The sequence below is a fragment of the Sinocyclocheilus grahami genome, unplaced genomic scaffold (genome assembly GCF_001515645.1).
Source record: "Sinocyclocheilus grahami isolate Dianchi unplaced genomic scaffold, SAMN03320097.WGS_v1.1 scaffold86.1, whole genome shotgun sequence".
Classification (NCBI taxonomy): domain Eukaryota; kingdom Metazoa; phylum Chordata; class Actinopteri; order Cypriniformes; family Cyprinidae; genus Sinocyclocheilus; species Sinocyclocheilus grahami.
This window is the reverse complement of record NW_015505265.1, coordinates 2,231,212-2,255,291: the sequence shown is the minus strand read 5'-3', so window position 1 is coordinate 2,255,291 and position 24,080 is coordinate 2,231,212. Positions and strand designations below refer to the sequence as shown.

Here is a 24,080-nt window from a genome sequence, read left to right as displayed (position 1 = left end):
TATATATTAAGCTATAACACTTTTTAATTAGAAAATAAAAAAATCATTTTAAAACAATGCAGCAACAACAACATCAGCAATAAATGTGTTATTATTATTATTAATATCAGCAACAAGATATATATACACACACACATACAAAAAAGTACATATAATAAAATAGAATATTATTGTATTTTGTATTATTATTATTATTATTAAACAATAACAGTAATACAATTTTCCTAACTTCTTTTTATTAGAGTTAGATATAGAATAAAGAATACAGAATCAAATTATATTAAAGTATATATTTTCTTTTATATTTTCATAGTTACCTCTGCTTGCGGAGAAAAAAAAAATGTATTTCCTCAAAGTGATCAAATAAATAAATAAAATGCATAATGTTCTTATCACAATAACCAGCTTTTTATTAGCAGGCCATTTACAAATATGCCGAAAATGCACATTTGCATGCGTTTTACTGATCTAAACCAGCAAAGCCATTGCCTGCAGACATTTAGACAAGATCTTCCTTGTTTTCCCAGAAGTCTCATCTTAATTATAATATTTCAAACTAAGCAGAGCTGAAAAGTGAGAGTTTTGTGGGTGGAAGGATTGAGTGGTGGGGAGGCGGGCGATAGGGTGTAAAGAAAACAACAGCTGAGCCCGGGCATGAAGCACATTGCAGCATGTATTTACATTTGATAAGACTCCCAGCAGGGAGAGATATGACAAGAGACCCAGCATGAAAATAATCATCTCCCATTCAATGCCAAGGGCAGGACGCCAGTCTACCTGATGGACAGGGGCTTATGTCTGTGTACTCACACTCACACACAATGAAGAGCTTGGAGCAGGTAACTGTAGCTACAATACAGGATCACTTATCATGATAATACTACCGAACATAAAGGATTACACAGCCACCATTAGAAAAACACTTACACAAAAGGTAAACAAGGAATTGACAGGAATTAAATTAGACTGAAATCAGATTTTAAAGGAATTATTTGCTGAAAAATGAAACTGTGTCATTATTTAGTCACTATTTTAATTTAATTTCTTTATTTCTTCCATTCTATTTATTTCTTCCCAAAAAAAAGAAGCTCAAACAGGTTTGGAATTACATGAGTTATTGAGGACAGAATGCTAATTTTAAAGCAAACCAGTCACTCATTTCTAATGCTGTAATTTCTCTCTCACATCCACACACACATCTGGTCTTCTGAGAGACATATCTCACATTCTAGATCAGTATTAGTGAGGTTAGACCCTGACTGGAGCCTAGGGCAGCATTAATGTTTATGGTGCCTGATGTTCTCAGAGTCACAGTAGTAACCTGGATGAGTGAGAGCCCAAAGGCACAACCACAGCACATAAATCATCCACTATGAGACGTAAAATAAGGATATTTAGTGGAATTAACACCATAATTACTACACAAAACCCTCGTAGGTCTCTTCAAGCATCTCAATTAAGCCAGGCTTCGATATGTAAGCAAAAACCATCCCACAACTCCTTTGTTTAATAAAATATGTGGTCTCCTATGACAGACGATTATTAGGAATGCAGGCAGATCCGTTTGTGATTTGTGGCCTGATTTTAAACTTCTCAACTCAGGTGCACTGGAGTCCAATTATTATAAATATTCTGTGTGGGACTATTCAAATATTTAAAGATGATCATTTAGATAAATAGTTGAATAGTGCAGGCTGGGAACAGAAAGCTAGCAATATATTGAGAAGGAACCAGATAAGTTAGCCATGCTGAAAGGATTTATGCGTGTTTTCAAATGGAAAATTTCAAAATATGTGCTCATCTGTAATTTAAATCTAAAATGTTCCCTGTCAGATGGTAGAGCAACATTCTGCAGATGTTTTCATTGAAGTTTTTTTGAATTATTATTATTATGATTTTTTATGATTTACATATGGTACATTGATGCTCTGCAGTAATGTGGAAAATTAAACTTTTCCACCACAGGTTATTTTATAATGTATTTATTTGATATATTTTACTACAGTAAAATATAATAAAAAATAAATACAAATTTTACATCACGTTTTTTTATCAAATAAATGTAGTCTTGGTGAGCGAGAAACTTTTGAATGGCAGAATAAATCAAATTTTAAAACATCTTGTTGGATTTTTATGATATATTAAAGGTGAAATAGGGATTTCAATAAAAGAAAATGAAGAGTGGGACTTGATGTTATCCATCTGTAACTGATTGGATACTGAAAATACATACCAAAATGAAGATCAGAAAAAGTAATTTCAGAGGTGGAGCAAGTTAACCCATTTTGTTAAAATAAATTTTTTTTTATATCTTTGAACTAACGTGCACAGAATCATGGACAACGAGACAACACACAAGGTTGTAAACAGGTTGAATTCTGATTACACATTGACTTAAAGACATACATGTACTTGCTGTGGTACAGTAAAATGCACCACCATTAGGATGTTACCATCCATCCACCAATGCCAGAAAGAGAAGTATAAAAAATGAAAAGTGAGAGAGTGAGCAAAGTAAGATGAGGGTTAGACCCCTGGCCTTGGGGCTTGTAGTTGGCCATTGTGTGACTTTATTGGCAGTCAGCTCTGGGTTTTTATGAAGCTCTGGGGATGAATGCAGGAGCCTATCTGCTGATTAGTGATGCACTAAAGAACAGAAAGGGAACAGAAGGATAAATGACTACATGTGTGCCCCCAGCCCGCTAGTCTGACTGTCTCTAAAACTAATGATGATGAGATATGAGTGTGGGGAAAGGACAGAGAATACGAGGGTGGGGGAGGACTTACAGAGACAGAAAATGAGAGAGAAAGAAAACGAGATGCAGAAGATATAACTGACAATGAGAAAGTGAAAAGAGAGAATAATACAAGAGAAGATGGATGATTTAAACAAAACAAAACAAAACTTTATCTATGATATTTGACCATTACTCAGAATGAAAAGGATTGGTTAAATAGTACATTTAATTCAACAAGACCAAAAACAAGGTTGTGAGGAACAGAAATAGCTTACAGTCCATTCAATACGTCAAAGCTAAGAAACATTATTTCTATGAATTTCCAGTGGACAAAAAATGCTTTTAAGAATTAGATGTTCACCTTAAGCAGCAACTGTTTAACTCGAAGGTCTGTCCCATTGTCCAAAAAAATGATTAAATTATTTCTTCAAGCATTTCTGCTGACAAAGCAGAACTTCCAGAACTTTAAAAAAAAGCTATGTTCTAACTTCTTCAATAAAAACAAAAGGTGTTGAGGGAAAATATTTAAAAGAAGAAATATTATTGATCAAAGAATGTATTTTAATTTAAATTAAATTAAGTCATGAAAATTCTGTGAAAACGTTTATGGTACATTTCTGTCATCATTTACTAATTCTCATGCCATTCTAAACTTGTATAACTTCTACAGAACACAAACAAACATATATATATACTGAAAATGTCTTTTAAAAAAAATGGTGCAAGGTTGATGCATTAAAAAAAATATCAGTGGTGTCCAAAATAAAACTGGACCCCATTGACATTTCTTAATGGACTCACCACCAACCTTGCCTTTCAGTCTATAAAAAAAGAACGGTTGAAGCATTCTTTAAAATATCTTATTTTGTGCTTCATAGAAGACAGAAATTCAAGCAAGTTTGGAACAACATGATATCTTTTACAACCTAGTCATCAAATTAAAGGAGTCTATTGTATTAGGACAGCCTACAAGTTTGAAACACTAAAATTACGTATGTATTCATTCATAAATGAATACACAACTGTCTGAGGTTCAAGCAACTGGTAAAGATGACCTGGCACTAATGCTGCAGGTATTGAGGGTGAAGAGCGGGTTGCGTGAAAGTCCCAGGAACAGCTGTTGCTACACACACCCTGTAGTGAAAAGGTGAGCACTGGGTCTTCTCACAGCAGGCCATTAATACAAATTGCATTTACTATACTCTAAAAACCTAAAGACCACATCCAGCGTTAATCCCCATGGACCTCTACACAAACGCACACACACACATATGCCATGGTCAATCTACTCAACAGCACTGCAGCCCAGGAGGGATTCCTAAGCAGGGCCATAATGTAGGCTATAGAGCAGGAGCTCTGAGATCCTCTGGGCCTCTATGGGTGTAATTACAGGAGCAGGAGCATATAGGACGGCGTCAGGTGTGTGTTTGTGTGGAATAAAAGCATTTGGGTTTTGGCTTTCCTTAGCTGCCAGTAAGCAAGAAAAAACTTTAGATTAGGGAACACAATCAACTAGTTGCTTATTAGCAAGCATATTACTAGTATATTGGCTCTTTATTAGTATAAAGCACATATCAATGCCTTATTGTGCATGACAATATTCTAGGTCATTTACCCCTAGCCAATTCCCTAAACATAACAACTACCTTACTTACTATCAATAAATAGCAACTTATGATTTAATTGAGGGAAAACACTTCCACTACCAATAGTAATAGACTCTAAATTGTGACTGTTTAACAAACAGAGCTGTACATCTCTGTAAAAATACACTGAAGCGAAATCAGTGAGATTCAGCAAAACTCAGCTCCTAGTAACACATGTTTACTGCAGTAAGACGATCATGCACACTCACACCACGGGAGAATGAGACAGAGGGTCATTAGAAACACAGATGTTTGTCTGTCTGCTGAGTGACTGTCTTGACAGGCCACAGTTGGTGCTCTCTCATTACTGTCTGATTGATTATATCCTCTGTCAGTGGCATTATTTCTCGTATTCTGCACACGCATGATACAACTACTTATTACATGGCTCTCTCGATTACTTTAATGTAATTGGCCAATCACAGCATTTTGCTGTCAGATAATTTTGTGTAGTGAACGCTAAACTATAATTGCCCCGTTTCTTATACAGATGTAGTGTCATAATCTACGTATAATTTTGCATTTTAGAATTTCTGGAACAATTAAATAATTTTAACTTGAATTAATATTTCATGTCATTTATTTGTTTGCTGTAAAATTAAAAGTAAACTGTACAGACCCAGGAACTTCACATTCAGTTCTGGTTTTCTGGTTAAAATATTCCCAAAATTACATCAAATAAATCACATAATGCAAATATCAATTCATCAATTAAAGTGTCTATAAAAAAAGGTTTCATAAATTAAATCTGACATGCATGAATATTTATGCAGCAAAAGATTAAGACCTCTCTTAAACACTGGCCTGCTTTCACAGAATCAGTACTAAACCTACAGAGAACAAAACATACGATTACTGTGCTGAAGTTAATCTTGCATATGTTTTTCTGAGAAATGTATTTATAGTAATCTGGGTTACTGACCAGCAAAAACTGTCTAAAAAAATCTATTTGATCAAGACAGTCTTACAAGAAAAAATAAACACTAATCATAATGTCTTCTGTTAGCAGTGTTTTTAAAAGTTCATCCATTCACATATATTTTGAGTAAGATAAACTTTACCTTGCAGATATACTTTATGATCGATTTCCTTTATTTTTGCTGTTTTATAAAGACATGCACCTCTCCAAACTCCAGGGTCCATGCAAAAAGAATGCAGGCATGCCCCAATCACTATCCATCATAGATCGCTCTCGGACACATAAATGGCTTTTCCTGCTTACTGGGGCTTGAAAAAGAAACCAGTTTTCGCCTGAACTGTTTGGATAACCCACAATACTGTCTCCTTTCTGTCTGTCACCCTCCCATTCTCTCTCCTCATGGATCACTCCAGCTGTCAGTGACTCGTCAGACCTTGCATGGGCAGCCAGTCAGTACTGAGGCCGCAGTAAAAACAGACCACTATTTCCAAAGCTTCTTTAAATTGCGGTTTATTGCTGAAAGACAAACTATAAACACTTGGCTGCGTGTTTCACTTCAGCTCTGTTCCAAAATCTTTGAAAGCCTGTTTCTGCCACAGAATAAAAAAGAAAGATAATTGTGATTTCTTTTATCTCACATTTATGACTTGATGTTTTTCACAATTCCAAGCTTATACCTTACAATTTTGATTTAACACATCACAATTGAGATGTTTCCACAGAATTGTGAGTTTATATCTCAAAATTCTGAATTTCTCTCTTAGAATAGCAAGAGTCTAACACAGTTCTGATTTCATTTCTCGCAACTTTGAGTTAGCATCTCACATTCACATTTTTTTCCTCAGAATTGCAAGTTTATATCTCACAAATTCAGCCTTTTTTCCCTCAAAACTGTGATATATAACCTTTATTTCTCACAGTGTTTAGTTTGTACCTTGCACCTTTGAGTTGACATCAATTTGTAGATGAAAGGGTTAGTCTGTATCACAAAATGCACATTTCATTCAAGAAATGTTTTGGTAAATGTAATTTATGTTTCATAATAATGCACAAAAATAATGTTACATTTTTTTTTAGCATCTCACATTCACATTTTTTTCCTCAGAATTGCAAGTTTATATCTCACAAATGCAGCCTTTTTTCCCTCAAAACTGTGATATATAACCTTTATTTCTCACAGTGTTTAGTTTGTACCTTGCACCTTTGAGTTGACATCAATTTGTAGATGAAAGGGTTAGTCTGTATCACAAAATGCACATTTCATTCAAGAAATGTTTTGGTAAATGTAATTTATGTTTCATAATAATGCACAAAAATAATGTATTACATTCACAAAAGGAATATTTTTGTTCACAGCATGAATTTTGTGATCCAGACAGACCCTTTGTCCACATTAGGTGCCCATCGAAAGAGATATAATCTGAAAATACAGAGGGGATAAAAATTGAGATGTAAACCCATAACTTTAAGAAAAAAAACATCAGAACTGCAAGACGTTCATTTTCAATTCTGAGGAAAAAAGTATGAATTGTGAGATTTTAATTCACAATCGTGAGATAAAAAGTTACAATTACCATTTACATATTTTCTTTATTCTGTGGTGGAAATGGGCTTCCTCAAAAGTGACTGACCTGTGAAACACTTCATAGGCAGCAACTTATGAGAAATACACAAGAGAGGGAACTCACAAAAGATTCTGATATTAGCATGTTGGTTAGCAAAATAATACAGTCATGTTGCATGCATTTGGCCGAGGCAATAATGTTGCCTTAAAATGGTGTCTAAACAGGCAGCTCACTAGTTTTTGGAGCAGAACTCATAACTTCGTGACCTAAGAGTGGTTGCATGTGATTCAGCTGAAGTTTTACGGGACCCAGGGCTAATACAGCAGTTAGTTAAACTAACAATGCCGCCTTATGTTGCACTGGAGACTTCTGCGCATGCATATTTATACATGCTCACCGGCTTATTTCCCGCAACTAATTAAAATAGTTGATTTGCTGAGACTGTCTGGAAACTCTCCAGACTGCTCTTGATGATTTATTTATCTATTTAGCCAGAGTTTATGGAAATAAAAATAATAAATCAACTCTTCACTTTGTTTAGAAGTACAGCTGCCTGCAGAAAGGTGAAGAACAGAGAAGGAAAAGTAATTGCTGCAAAGGATTGTGGGTGTTCTTGATTATTAATAAGCTAATCAAGGTGGATGGCACCAGTGAGCACTCTGGGAAAGAGCAGCCCCTGGGTGAAGATTCAATGTGTGTTCAACGTGACAGCAGTTCAATCACTGCAGGCTGCCAAGTCGCTGTACTTTTGGTTGATGCATCTACATGACTGACTTCAGGCCGAATATGTTAGCCAACCATTCTGATAAAAAATTCTGAATGATCAATCACAATCCAAAATAATTTCCATAATCAAATGCCTACAGCAAAATGTATAGCCTTTCAAAGTATACTTCATTTGAAAATAAGGGGGGCGAAACAATGGCGGGCAACAAATGTGTGCTAGAAAGTTTCTTCTTGGACCAGTGTTTGCACTATTTCTCTCCAGAAGGTATAAGGGATAGAAATATCTTCCCATTCTTTTAAAATAGAGTTGTGGTTGCCTCTAACCCCTATTAGAAGCACTAGTCAAGGTGCGAAGTCTATTGTTGTTGCGTCTCTAGTAGTTTGTTGTTGTTCCGTCTCTGTAGTGCCTTTTCCGACAATGGAAAAACTAGTGTTGCCACCTTGTGGACCAACTAATTACCACCAAAAATTCAAGTGAAAATTCAGAAAGTGTGTTTGCACTCCACTGAGCTGCATTTGTTTTTCTGTGTAATGTGGTAGACATGTGTTGGACCATCGCTCGTCTCTCACGCGTTTGCAGGGTCTTGCACGAAATATGTCATTCTTAAAACGCTGCACCCATGTTAAACGCAGTTCAGCTTTTAAAAAGCATGCCTCTTTTTTTGTTCTTTCAACTGGTCTGTGTTTATAAATGCAAAAACACAATCTGTTTGAATCACCTCTACAACATTTTACAACAAAACACTTTCTACATTTTCTACATTCAAGAAATGTTCTACTTTTTAAGGTTTAATTCAAAGTGTTACTTGAGGTTTCTTAGTAATTTTTACTATAGTAATTTACTAGCAATTTATGAGTAAAACATGTTTTCCATTAAAAATACATTAAATAGGCACAATGTACTGTATTAATATGAAGGAATTTTCCATGTAAATTTTTTACATGTGTTTTACCTGTATTTTGAACTTTGCACTGCATTGCATTGTGTTAATTTATAATTAATGGATAATGTCCTGGCAGACAGGACATTATTTTTACTTTTTTATCCAGTGAAGGCTTAAATATATAGGGCTTTCTTAACACCAGCCAATTAGTCTTTCAAACAACCTAGCAACTAGTATGAAAACTAGATGCGTTTCTATTACAGATTTGTGCTAAACTTTTGCTAAATATAAATGTCAGTAAAAAATGGCGGCATTTCCATTAACCGATGGTATCCGACTAAAACATGCCACACACAAGCCATTAGCCACAAGCCACACTAGCCATTATTTTTAATCGAAGAGACGTATGCATGTATCTTTAGCAAAGCAGCTTGGAGAGCTACTTCTGGGATGCTTACGTACCACGGCGCAGCTGCTATATACACAAGCATTGACTATAGCGGCCGTGTCGGAGCCGTAATGCGCCGTAGACTTGTGCAGTGTAAATAAGGGGTTATCCATCCAAGCATTAATGGCAAGGAAAACCTCTTATACTTGAGAGAATGAGCCATTTCTTGGAGGTTATAGTTCATTAAAGAATTATCATGTGAAGGTGAAATGTAAATGCGAGAAAAAAAAACTGTTTACATTGCAGTTTTGCGATATATTCTTTTTTCGAATTGCCTGAAAAACCCCCTCATGCGAGCGTTAAATGCAAAAACCTCATGTGAAAACTTCTTTGCAATATATGGGAGTTTTTTCGAAATTGACGTGAAAGAAAGACAAATTGCCGCCTGTGAGCGTGTGCTTGGCAGAAGACTGCAAAGAAACGGCCTGTCACACACCGGGCTGCGATGCTGACCATGCATTTCCTGGAAGGAATCCAGTTTTGAACAATTTTTAAGATTTTAGAACATTTCAATGAGGATTTCGTTTCGTGAGGATGGATGGATGGATGGATGTTTTCAAAATTGACGTGTTTTCAATTCGCAATTTCAATTTGCACAATTTGAAGGGTAATGGAAACGCAGCTACAGGTAGTTTTGTACTAATTACTTGCTGCACTCACATGCTTCATTAGTTTAGCTAATCTGGATTCATGTGTGTAAAAATTGCTTTTGAAACTTTCTTTGCACACAAGTACTCAACTTCTATTCACCTCAATCCACAAACACTGCACTCTGAACAGAGCTTCTATCCAACTTCCATGTACTTTTCCACAGCTCTAAGCCTCCTCTCAACTTCCCTTAAGCCCTCCCAGAGCCATCTGCTTTCAACAGAGACCTGCTCTCTCAGCTCTAACACACACCAGCACGTGTGGGCAAGAAGAGAAGTTAATTACCTAGTGATAAATGCAAACAGGAAGAGGTAAACACACGCGTCTGTAATTTGCATGAGCTCCACTCGTCTGCAACCAACAGCACGGGAACTGATGAGATTGCTCACTCTAAAGCACTCGTCCCAGGAACTCAATCTCCAAAGTCACATCTAAAGCAGCACATCAGCATAATTAGGCAGAGTAATTCACACAAGAGACTGATGTCTTAGACCGCTCAGAGTCTGTAAACTTTGGAGTGGAATGTGATTAGATGACTCCGGCTACTACATAATTCACAGAACAACATCTGTTAGACAAAATATGTGAAAGTATGAAAACTCTTTTTCTCTGCTGCATAAAAATGTGAGGCAACATGCGGGCTGGTGAAATTACTGTCAAAGTGTCCTTTAAAACACAATTTAAATCCAGATAACATATACAGATCATTTACAAAAACAATGATGAAAGATGGCAAACAGTGACCCAAACCATTTTTCATTGGTTTTCATTTCATCGCCTTTCAGCATAATAAAATGTAATTCAATATGTCAAAACAATTGGAATAAGGCCAGGTTTGACCGACTCAAAGGAAAGAAAAATCATGAGGTTTTGTTAATCATGAATCTCATTTGTTTCTCCTAGACAGCAAATCGTGTTAAATGGAGAGTGAATTAAAATACCTGTTTGAATCTCTAGCTTCTCAAAACATAATTTTATTAAACACTCGGAAATCTCACGTTTCACGAGTTTCAGCTGCAACAAAGTCTGAGATTTCATTATGAGCTCTAACATTTATCATCAACTCTAGTAATATCAAATAATCTGTGTAATGCTATTCACAGCAATTATCAGCAATTGACATATTTATCTATTTTTATTTTTCACAAGGAATTTTGTGATAAACATTTTAGACAACACTGATACTTAATATAAACAATAAAACAAAATGAGACGGGTCACACTTTATGTTAAGGTTCAATTATCACTATTAACAAACCATTAATTTACGATTCCACCATGACAATATTTGAAAAGAAAACGTTTAAGTGTTTTTTTTTTTGTTTGTTTTGTTTTTTTAGAATGAAGTTGTAATATTTTAAGAATAATCTCATAATAAGCATTTTATGGGAATCAAGTCAAAAGAGTGAAGTCATAAGATTAAAGTATATTGTCTGTCAGAGAGTGCTGCTGCATTTTCATTCAGCCCATCTGCTGGTTTTGTTTCGTGCAGATATGTTTTATGTAGTATAGTTTCACGAAGTAAAAGACCATTCTGTTTTTGCTTCAAATTTTGAAATGATACGATCTAATTCAGATTAAAACTGCTCACACTGCATGCATGAAGTATCATTGTTTGGACTGTGATTAAAATACAGTGGTTACCTCTACGTTTAAATGGAAAGAGCTCAGGCAAACCCTTAGTTTGTTTATATGAAGATGTTTATTTTATTTGTGTTATTTATAGGGCTGTGACGGTGGCAGATTTTTACCACCGCGGTGGTAATGTACCAACTACTGCCGGTGGCGCGGTGTTGATATATAATTAATATTAATTATATATATAATTTATGTATAAAAAAATTTATATATATAATTTTGAAACACAAATAATAATAAATGAGGCTCAATCATCTATTAAAGGGGTCATAGGACGCTACATGCACTTTTACAATTAGTTTGAACTGAAATGTGTGTTGGCAGTGTGTGTACACAACTGGTGTCTTACCTTAGACCCGCCCTGAGTGAGCTGTCATCAGTCCGCCATTGTTTCACCGCCGGAGCAGTTGTAGACAAGAATGACCCCTAAGCGATTGAGGTGTTCTGTTGTTGGATGTAATAATGAACATTGCAGTTTGCTGAAGACGCAGTGGATTACAATGTTTCTGAAGGGAATGCGCCCAAGATCTACATAAATGCGTCTATGTTCGCGCGAATCATTGATGATCCATATCAACTTGTGGAAAATGGGCATCCTATGACCCCTTTAACAAACGTTCGTGTTTATTTTAGCACTTCTGTCAGTGAATACGCAGCCAGCAAAACACTAAAATAAATATCAAACAAATAATACAGTTAAACAAGAAAGTAGCCTAAATAAGAAAGTTAAATACACCCTGTCTACAGGATGCGAGCGGCACGGCGCGACACGACAAAATACTATAGAACGTCTAGGTTACTTGTGTAACCCTCGTTCCCTGAAGGAGGGAACGCTGCAGCCCGCCGAGATTTCAGCAGCCTGAATGGCAACCCCCGCTGATACGCCGTCACACCAACGCCAGCTGTTTCTCTCGAACACTCGCGGAGATTCGTCCTGAAGAAGGCTCGGCTCCGAAGCGAAAAGCTGATGTGCGTTTGCACGCGCTCTCCTTTTATATCCGCGCTGCGGGGCGGGGTGCGCGTGGCGAAACACGCACGCCAACTGTCATTGGCTTGTTTAGTTAACACTCGAAGGTGATTGGGCTCTCGGGCGAGATCCCAATTCGTCAGTCACTGACGTAACGTTGAACGTGACTGACTGAATGGGAACTCATTATTGTCAGTGATGCTACACTGGATGCGGCACGACACGGCATGACTAATACTCAACAGTAAACTGCCTCATCCTATTTATGAATTACTGACACAGAGTTCAAATATCCTGTGTAGACACTAGACAGACTCAACCTGTTGCGATGCGGCGGTGTCGTGTCTGGTGTACACACGGTTCACTGTTCCGCCGGCAAGCAAGTGGGCGCATTAACTCCTAGTCTGCACGCGCTCGCTTTGAAATAGGAATCGCTCCCACATCTTTCATTTATTGCTGTCTCATTTGTATTTGGCCAGTTTGGAGAAAGCCTCACCAAACCTGACCAGCCAGGGGTTTGCGATCACGGGAACTTGAAGACACTTGTACAAACGCGGATGGGTGACATGAATGGAGATGGCTCCAGATCGGCGATGTAGTATTTGGTTTCCCAACAAGGTCCATTGCCCAACGCAAAATTAATTTGCTGAATGCATAAACTTTAATTCCCTGCGCTCAAACCTGCCAATCTAAAGGAAACGCTGTTGAGGTTTGAGGTCATTTGTGAATTACCATAGTCTTATAGCTTAAATAAAACAATTTGCAACTATTACTGTTATTACACTTGTATACAAAACTTCGTATTATGGTTGTTATAGAGTGCGTGACGTCACATGCACTACGGCCGGTGGCAACCGACTACCGCAGTGAAGCGGTTGTCACGGCGACCGTCACAGCCCTAGTTATTTATTTTATTTGATTTATTTGTTTTAAAAGTTCAATTTAGTTTTGCTATTTGACAAATTTCAATTTCAATAGGAAACTTGCAGCAATAATAAAAGGACACCTTTTAATTTATAATCTGTCTTAAATCTCATTTTTGTAAAAAAAATCATATTGTGAATCGTATTGCATTGTGAGTTGAGTCCATTCCTACAATAAAGGTGAACCAAATTTATAAAATGTGCTTGTTATAAACACTATTTAGTGCCAAATGTAAGGTTAATTAAAACTTTACATTCCTTTTTGTAATAAAATGCTTCTCCATCGTGATAATAATATAATGTTTAATGTTTTTCATCATTTTGATTTCACTTTCAAAATGTTAAATGTAATTTTAACTTTAAAGTCGCAACATTACAAGAATGTTCTCAAAATCTCAGTTTTTTTTTTACTTGGTGCTAAAATGCTATTTTTGACCATAGAAAACAGACACTAATGTCCACAACAGCGCCCCTGTCTGCAACTTTGAGAATATATAACACTTACTTGATAAACTGCAGCCTGAAACATTTCATACACAACAAAACATGAAAAAGTTAACACATGTTCTAAAATGGTCATGCGAAACTAAATTATTGACTGTTTAATTTGCTAGTAGAAACCTTAACTAACATTATAACCACAGGGGGAAAAAAATAAAAGGCTACAAAAGTGTATAAATTGGCTACTTTGTAGCAGATATTAGTTTATCAAATATATAAGCACAGGCATACAATGTACACGATTAAGGCAAACAGTAATAGTTTGGATGCAGAAAACGCAATCGAGTCAGACACTACAAGAGGTGTGACAGAGTATCGTCTCCATTACTCTAAGCAGCCTTATTAAGATGTCTACCTCATTCTAAACAAACACACACAAAATGCAGGACAAAGGATGTGTAAGCATGTTCTCTGTGCCGAAGGGTTCATTGGCTGATGAGATGTCAAAGGTCAGCTAATTGTGCAGCTTCTGAAGGTCAGGGTAGGAGTCCAGTGCAGCTCCAACAGAGTTAAGCATTCAGGAGCACTGACCTTTGACCCCTCACCTTCACCACTCACAAAATAACCCCACACCTGGCACATCTTCACTGAGTTACTGTTACTGAAATGATTTACAATACAAAGATCAACCCACCCATAATCACATATTCAAATACAAACATATCTAAATACAAAACAGCAATCACACATTCCTACTGTATGCATACACATAAACTCAAAACAATCACAGCAAAGGAACTGAAAATGCATCAACACAGGAACTTCCTGTCCAGAATCATTATCTCATGGGTTACAAGTTAGTCACACAACTTGATTTTGATTGGTCAAATGTCTTTTGCATAGTGATCAAACTTCTTCTCACATCCATATTCAGGGGTTTCTTTTGTGATAATGACATACTGACTGTACATTATCCGTTACTGTTATACACCTTGGAGATCCAGCCTGGTAAATCAAAGGTTGCTGCTTCAACCTCCAAAAGGGACGGTTAAATGGTTAAGCTCTTGAGAAAGACATTTAATTCCAGGTTGCTCCTGGTGCATTGTCCTTGTAGTAAAACTGGTTTGGATATAATAATCATCTACTAAATGAAGTCCTAAAATAATGCAGCATTAAATAATTTAAAAAGGCAGAGTAAACAGAAGGTCAAACTGCTAAGAAGAAAGGTAGTACTGTATACAGTATATCAAAGCATAATACTTTCCAAGAATCTAAAACAGAGGGCTTTTGTGTGCAGTTGACAGCGTGCAATTGCTTTCTCTCTACAATAAAACTAACAGTAGCATTTAGAGTAAACCAACTCCAGGCTATAATGAAAGAAATGAGGAGATCGCTGTCTAGTGCCAAGGTTAATAATCACTGAATTTCCTAATTAACTATTTGAGGCAATGCATAATAGTACCGGGGCAATCTGGCTGCCTGTCAAGGTATCTAGGTTGCAATCTGAGAAAGAGGTTAGTCTCAAGATTTAGCATAACCACAAATAATGGTGGTTTCGCTGGTACCTGTGATCAGTGACAATAAAGGGCTCATTCAAATACTTCTAAACCGTGTCCAGAAAAAAAAATAGAATAATTGTGGTGGAATTGAGAATATTTAATGGACAAACATTTTGTTAAAAAAATTGATATTCATTTTGAGATTTGATTGAGATTAGATGCAAGATAGATTTAGTGTTATTAAATTATTTTAAATATTAACTTAAATTAAGGCAAAGATATAATAGAGGAAATTAACATGCTCATTTAAATATCAGCCAAAATAGCTAAATTAAATACAAATAAAAAGTTTTAGTATCCCTATGATACTACTATAGTTTTTAATCAATATTTTGAATTAGTTGCTAATTTTATATTTTCTGTTTTTATAGTTATCTTGCATGTTTTTTTTTATTTGTATATTTTTTAGTATGATTTTATATATAGATATTACTAACTTTTTATTTCAGTTTTAGTTGTTTAGTATACATCAGTTTAAACTAAATGAAAATTAGACATTTTAACCTGGACTAGCTAAATAAAATCTGTGTGCTTTTCTTTAGTGATTTAGTTTTAGTAAACTATAATAACACAGGTGCCAATACATTGTGTATCGTTAATTTTATTCCACAAGCAAAAGTCCCCAATTCTAAAGCCTCACATATGACATTCAGGGGGAAAAAAACAGGTACTGTGGCTATAAATTAAGAATGTGTTCCCATAACTTAATTTGTGGCCACAATTTAGTTAACATGCTCATTTAAATATCAGCCAAAATAGCTAAATTAAATACAAATAAAAAGTTTTAGTATCCCTATGATACTACTATAGTTTTTAATCAATATTTTGAATTAGTTGCTAATTTTATATTTTCTGTTTTTATAGTTATCTTGCATGTTTTTTTTTATTTGTATATTTTTTAGTATGATTTTATATATAGATATTACTAACTTTTTATTTCAGTTTTAGTTGTTTAGTATACATCAGTTTAAACTAAATGAAAATTAGACATTTTAACCTGGACTAGCTAAATAAAATCTGTGTGCTTTTCTTTAGTGATTTAGTTTTAGTAAACTATAATAACACAGGTGCCAATACATTGTGTATCGTTAATTTTATTCCACAAGCAAAAGTCCCCAATTCTAAAGCCTCACATATGACATTCAGGGGGAAAAAAAACAGGTACTGTGGCTATAAATTAAGAATGTGTTCCCATAACTTAATTTGTGGCCACAATTTAGTTAAAGGGGTCATATGATTCCAAAGAGAAAGGAAAACTTGAAATCGCATCATATGACCCCTTTAAATAGTGGGCAAACTGTACTTTTTTTTTCTTTAATTTAGTTACGTCATGGCCACAATTTAACTACAATGTGGGAATGAATTACTGCGACGTGGGCACGATTTACATTTACATTTATTCATTTTGCAGATGCTTTTATCAAAAATGACTTACAAATGAGGAGTACAACAAGCAAGCATTTACTAAATTAATTAAGTCCTACAAACAAATTCTCAACGTGTGGCCATTCCTTTATCTAATTTTTCTTTTTTGTCATGTGTGGGGCTCTGTACCCAATAATAACAGTTATCAAGACAAAGCGAGTACTCGATTGGTCATGTGATCCTCCGTTTATGAATCAGCAGGTTTATCTCCACAGGGCAGCCAGGCACTTACATTTGAACTTAAGTGTCAGTTGAAATATGGTTCTTAGGTCTATTGTAACATCTCAACTCAACTCCCACTGAGGGAAGCTAGGTGTGAACAGAGGAGACAACTTCCCTGCCCACAGAAAGATGGATTACAGTGATGGATGGAATGTGATGGAAAAACAAAAGAAACCGGTGCTTTCAAAAGCACTGCATTGTATGCGGGTCAAAAAGAGCGTCCTGGGAAGAAGGGCACCACTTCAGAAATGATTAACAGCATTCCCCACAAAAGCTTCCTTTCCTAAACACACGCGGCAGGCCAATCTCATTAACAGGGTGTAAGCGGTCGGTCAACATTTGCGTGCAACTACCTGAGGACAGCTAGCCATGCTACCCAGCAGTCCACTGATCTCGCTGTTTGCGCGAGCAAGCTGTCTTCCTCTGCTTCCTGTCAAAACAGGAAATGAGCAAATAGGAAATTGCTGTATTGATGTGTATTGGCTGGAATCCTACTCTTGTTTTCACAGTTCAGAAAACAGGGATATGAAGGGTGCGACCCATGGCAGGACACCCTACGTGTTATTTATATCACTCCAACATGGTCAGTTCATTTCCCAGGAATTATTTTCGACTGTTAATCAAAGATTGTGGATATTCATGACCCAAAATATGTCACCTGCCAATATCTGTAGTACCAACTCAATTCTGAACAAGTCGTCAGATATCATAATTTCTGAATATATTTGAATTTGGATGCTTGAATTGCACCTCAGTTTAAAAGACTAAGTGACTTTATTTCTCATCATTGAGTTTATATATCATATTTGCAAATGTCTATCTATCTATCTATCTATCTATCTATCTAAATTACCTGTTTGATTTTTAATATTTCTCTGAGATAAAAATGTACTAAGCACATGCTACAAAAGGACATGATGGAGAGAAAAAAAAACATGAGATAGGAAGAAAAAATATATTGGCAACTTTGCATTTCAAATTATTTAATTGCCCTGAAAATTTTACGAGTGAAAGCAAAAAACATTTCTATACTTTTTTCCTCACATTTTGCAACAAGCTTTGAGAAACAGCCTTCCATGCTAAATACCAGGCAAAAAAAAAAGTTTATCAGTATCTTATTTATTTATTTATTTATTGCTTGCTTGTCTTGGATGAATAATTACTTACAAAAAAATATGTAATTGCTATATGCTATTGTTTTATAAATTTTTTATATCTAATTTAACATTTTCTAATAAAAGGAATATGTTAATTGTCAGATAAACTTTTGCTTAGGAACTGACATTTATATAGAAAATAATTACATTTCACTGGTAATGATGTTGACTACTGAAATGTTGCTTTCCTGACAACCCCACCCTCGACAATGAAGCCAGACAGACAGACCAAAAAAAAAAAACAGAACAATGCATGCATGTATGTGTATGCAGTGCAAGTGTGTGCTTAAAGCATCCTAATGAATGTATTCTGCTGTCTGCATGTTCGGGTGGGAGGTGGAGCAGGGGGGTGGCATTCACTTTGAAGGCCATAGTTTGGTGTTGACAGGAGTTCCTCCTCTCTCCACACATGTTTTTTTGGGCAGTGTGTGTTCCTTTCATGTGTTCAGGAAGCTGCTCATGAGGAGACACAACAAGCCCCTCACTTGGCTCTCTGATCTTCACTGGTCCATTGTTCAAGAGTCATTTAAGAATCACGCAGAACGGCAGTTCGTACATACCGTCTCTCACACGCCCCGCAAAAACACATTCAGTTCTCTGTTTCTACCCACAGGCATATTTGCATTTTGCATGCTTAATTTAACTAGCTTTTTACAATTTCGGAAGTCATGCCCATACAAAACACACTGCCATGATGCTAGAGTGGATAGCAGACCTTTTTTTTTTATTTATAATCCTTCTAATTCTTTGATAATATTGCACACTTCAACTTTAATGATAAAGACACAGATGACCAATACCGTTGGTGAACTTTCTGAATGATTTCAATATGGATGTTTCTCAGTGACAGCCAATTAGAATCCACACATCTTTAAAGAGCTCGAGTATTCAAAGCAGCAGATGACAAAACTGTAATGTGCCCTTATAATAAACACAATATTATCATGCATTAGTTAATGTTTTAGGTGTGAAAGGGACTTTATGACGAAGTTAAATATCAAAAGGGAAACTTCATCCCCCGATAAATTCTGTTATCATTTACTCACCTTCAAATGGTTTCAAATATTTTGCTTTGTGTCTTAAGAGCCAATTAGAATCCACACATCTTTAAAGAGCTCGAGTATTCAAAGCAGCAGATGACAAAACTGTAATGTGCCCTTATAATAAACACAATATTATCATGCATTAGTTAATGTTTTAGGTGTGAAAGTTTATGACGAAGTTAAATATCAAAAGGGAAACTTCATCCCCCGATAAATTCTGTTATCATTTACTCACCTTCAAATGGTTTCAAATATTTTGCTTTGTGTCTTAAGTACAGTGTTGGTAAGGTTACTTTGGAAATGTAATAGGTTACAGATTACAAGTTACCCTGTTTAAAATCTAATAAGTAGTGTAACTATTTTAATTACATTTGATTACTTTGTGATTACTTTTCTAAATTTCTAATGAATGTTAAATACTTTTCAAACATTTAAAGCAGGCAGGGTTATCCTTACAGTAGTACTCAACACTGATTACTGTCAGATTTTCTAAATCCTTCATCACTTTATTATAATAAGATTATATTAATTTAATTTTAAAGCACAGCCACCACAAAATCCGACTTTAGCACCTCTTTTTACTTTGAGATAATTCTGAGGTTAAAAACCGATTTAAAATCATAATAAGAAATGGTAAATATTAATGCAGGAAATATTCAGATGTAACCTCCTTTTTTAATCCATAACATTTTCATAAGTAACTGATTTATTTACAAATTTTTTTCCTCAGTAAATGTACCGGATTACAGTTACAATTATTTTGTAATTAAATTACGCAACGCTGTTATATGTAACTAATTACTCCCCAACACTGCTTAAGCAGAATACAAAATAGTTTTTGAAGAATTCCTCAACTGTTTTCATCCATAGAATGAAAGTTAGCCCAAAACAACACTGGACCTCAATGACTTTCATGTTATGAACCAAAAAAAAAAAAGTTTTTTGGGGGGGTTTTTAAACTAATTACTCCCCAACACTGCTTAAGCAGAATACAAAATAGTTTTTGAAGAATTCCTCAACTGTTTTCATCCATAGAATGAAAGTTAGCCCAAAACAACACTGGACCTCAATGACTTTCATGTTATGAACCAAAAAAAAAAATGTTTTTTTTGGGGGGTTTTTTTACTTTAAGGTTAGGGGTTTGTTAAAATTGAATAGAATATGATGAACTAGTTTCTTTAACATAGAGTGTATAAAGTGACTGGTCTTCCCATGGATGTTTCTCATTGCCAGCAGACACCAGGATACACCAGTTAATAGACTTCAATCGTGAACCAACATGGTGGATGTGGACCTCAAGGTATTTTCAATGGCATTCAGTTTCAAATACACAGGCATGACAGCATAAATCATGTTTGAGGATAACAAGTTATGTTGCATTCATGTCATGTCAGAAATTCCTTAAATCTGAGATGAGATTCTCAGAAATTACTAGTTTCTATGTAGATGCACAATAGGCCAAATCTAGCTTGATATTATGCAGTGAGTGATTAGTCCTCTTTGTCCATAACTCAAACTTAAAGGCTTTGTAAAGGCATTTTTCAAAACATTTAGGGCCTAAACTTTCAAAGTATTGCGTTTCTAATTTTAAAAAATGATATGAATTTCAGTTTACTTTAAAGGGGTGGTTCATTGCGATTTCACTTTTTTAACCTTAGTTAGTGTGTAATGTTGATGTTTGAGCATAAACAATATCTGCAAAGTTACGAAGCTGAAAGTTCAATGCAAACGGAGATATCCTCTTTTAAAATTCTGGCAGTTTAATGCCTACATAAACGACTCATAGGGACTACAACGAGTTACTTCCCGGGTTCGTGACATCACAAACCCAGATAAACCCCGCCCTCGGGAAAAGGCAGCAAAGGGGGCGAGGCCATGCTGCGCTAATTTAGAGAAGAGGAAGAGAAAACTAGAGGTGCACATAAAAATCTATTCATACATGAATCGCGATTCTGTCTTCTAACGATTCTAATGGATTCACAAGTTTCAAAATCAATGTTCTAAAGCAGCGGTTCTTAATACTGTTCCTCGCGTCCGCTGCTCTGCACACGCTCTGCATCTCTCTCTCTCTCATTCAGCTCACTGTTCCAATTATATACTTATTTTCACATAGCTATGAGAAGCGTTATACATGGACGCGTGTGCAGTTGCCGTACTGTATTAAAGCTTTAATCAGGATAAAACCGTATATTAAAAGCTAACATAAGCAGTAGCATTTACAAATAACAGCATATCTAAAAGTATGAGACAACAACAAACAAAAAACATAGGCCTACCATTAAAAGCCGTGCTTGCACAGGTTCTGCACGATCCTCTTCAATAATATCCTCTGCTTCTCAATCGGGCTCAAACTGATAAGCGATATTAAAGACGCCGTTGTTTACAATACAACCGGAGCATATGCGCTGAGGAGAGGGGTGGGATGTTTAGACGCGCACTAGAGGCGGTCTAGCCAATCACAACACAATGGGCTAGCTAACCAATCAGATCCCATTGCCTATTTCTGAGGGCGGGACTTCATATAAACAGGAAAAGATCAGCCCGTTTCTCAGAGAAGGGACAGAGCGGTGTGGAATAAAGGTAAATTATGTGAAAAATAATGTGTTTTTTTTAAACGAAGCATTAACACATGTTAGACTGCACCCCATAAACACAATCAATTCTACTTCCTTTTTGTTGCCTCAATTTAAATTTAAAGCATGTTCAGCTCAATTGAATCGTGCACAACCCTAGATTCCACACTCTTTTAAAGATACAGCCAATACATATTATTCTAAAAACCATTTCATAAAAAAAGAATACAGCCAATACATATCTACTCTTATTCTAAAAACCCTTATATTAAAAAAAAACTGCACTTCCAAGGAACATGAAAGAGTGAAAGACAAACAACTCTATCAACAGTTGCTGGCTCAGATAGTGTGGGAAAGTAGAACACTAGATTGCTCCACACCACCCATCGCCCCTTTACTAGCATAACAAGTGTACATTAATAGCTGCGTCACTGATAATTAAACTCCTCCTTTAATGGAAGGACCACAGAGATAACACGCAACTTGTAACTGTAACTGCTTTAAGACTGCGACTTCACAGTCCTGTGTGAAACTCCCGACTGCACTGTTTAAGTGTCCAAAAGTGACTATCTTTTACACAGAGGACCGGCGAGTGGTTGATGTCTGTGGAAAAGACTGCAGTGGGGCTCATAAAGGGAGGTGTGAGGTAAAATAGCTGACAAGCTGCAAGAATAAAACGCAAGCTCTCCAGGACCACACTGCAATCTGACATCATAAAAGCCGGCTGTTGTAACTTCAGGCTAGGAGAAGGATGCTAGCATTTTGACATCATAAATGGTGGCATAGTAACAGATGGGCTAACACAGAGGTGCTTTTGTTGCAACATCATTAGCAAGGCCATGGTAACAGATTGGGTTATACAGAACACTAGCGAGAGAGGCAATTACAGGCCAGCCTGTGGTCTAATATGGCACTGACATCATAAATATTACATTTTTTCCAGGTTTTCATGTAACAAGCTAGTTTTTCTCAAGTAGCTGTTTAGCGTAGCAAAATGCTACATCTCTGTTTTTAAAGCTAGCTGAATGATCAAACATGCTCTCCTAAAATGGTACATTCAGACAGTGAATCAGTATATAAATAAGTATTTTTTTAATGATTCTCTGATGCCTCGGTGGAACAATTACTAGAGGCTGTGACAAAATATTAATGAATTATTATTATTTTATTTTATTGTTTGAATGAGTGATTCAATGACTCACTCATAGGCTACGTTTACACTAGTGCGTTTTTTTTTTTGCTAGGGTTACGCCTGTCGTTTACACTACTAGACTTTCGAAAATGCTGCAGACCCCGTTTTAGTTTGAAAACTCCGGGGGTGTATTCCAGAAAGCAGGGTTAACGTACCGTCAGCTAAATCCTGAACTTTCGGTTGATTAAACCTTGCTTACTCGAGGTATATGGTTCCAAAAACACGTCCGGGAGTAAGTTCATTCAACTCTGAGTATGTTCCTGGTTAAGACTCAAGACATTCTCAACAGAGCGACGAATCGACGAGTCACTATGGAAATGGACAGTAAGAAAAAGTCAACTCTGAGTATGTTCCTGGTTAAGACTCAAGACATTCTCAACAGAGCGACGAATCGACGAGTCACTATGGAAATGGACGGTAAGAAAAAGCGTGCCATGCTTCTTTTGTTCAATGGTCGTTTACATGCTTAGTGCATATCGCCACCTAATTGATGGTTGTGCAGTCATTTTTATTTTTTTCCGTTTAATCTTTAATCTTGAAAATATGAATTATATAGTTTGTTTGAGGCTAATTATATATTAAGTCATATCAGATATGTATTTTGATTTAGAATTTAGACATTATAGTATAATTATATATATATAATAAATTAAACATTACCTTATCATAGTGTTTTATATATATTATATATAATGCTGTGCGCTATCTGTCACGTCCACTGAAAGCTCGTCAGTAGATCACACGTGCTGATAGCGCTGAAGTGAACTAACCCTGGAACATAACCTGCGCTGAAGAAGCAGGTTTACTTGCATACCCTGAAAGTAACCTCCGATGTTGGAGGTTATCCGCTCGCTTATCCTCAAACATATGGAAGCATATAGGTAGCGAAATTCAATTTAAAATGCAACATGCAAAATGGCAACGCAATATTCAAAATGGCATTGTATTTCTGTATTTAAATTTACATTTTCCATTACCCATACGTGCAAAGTTTGCTGCAAAAATAAAATGAAAATTAAATTTTATAATTTACATTTGCCATTTCCAACAGTAGTCTTAATATGTAAATTGCATGCACATTTGAACGCTTTATATTTTTTGCGAAATGAAAATGAATAACACAAATTGATTTGATATGTGCAACATGTTCAAGCAGAAATGGTAGCAAAATGATCATTTAAATGCTATTTGTCCTAAATGCATTTAGACTAACAGTTAGAACACTTAGGATTGCATTTTCATTATGACGCCGTGGGATATGTGTAGCAAAATTCAATTTGAAAATGCATTCCGAGCCTACCACGCCCACCCTCCGTCAATCATTGCTTCAAGGCGGGGATTGGCGGAAGCGTGTTACGTTTGGATC

At 35.9% G+C, this 24,080-nt stretch overlaps 1 protein-coding gene across 1 annotated transcript in view; it reads right to left on the bottom strand.

Moving 5' to 3' along the window:
- The window catches only part of LOC107586892 (kinesin-like protein KIF26A), a 115,806-nt gene that overhangs the window by 72,038 nt on the left and 19,688 nt on the right, over positions 1-24,080 (bottom strand). The window lies entirely within an intron of this gene.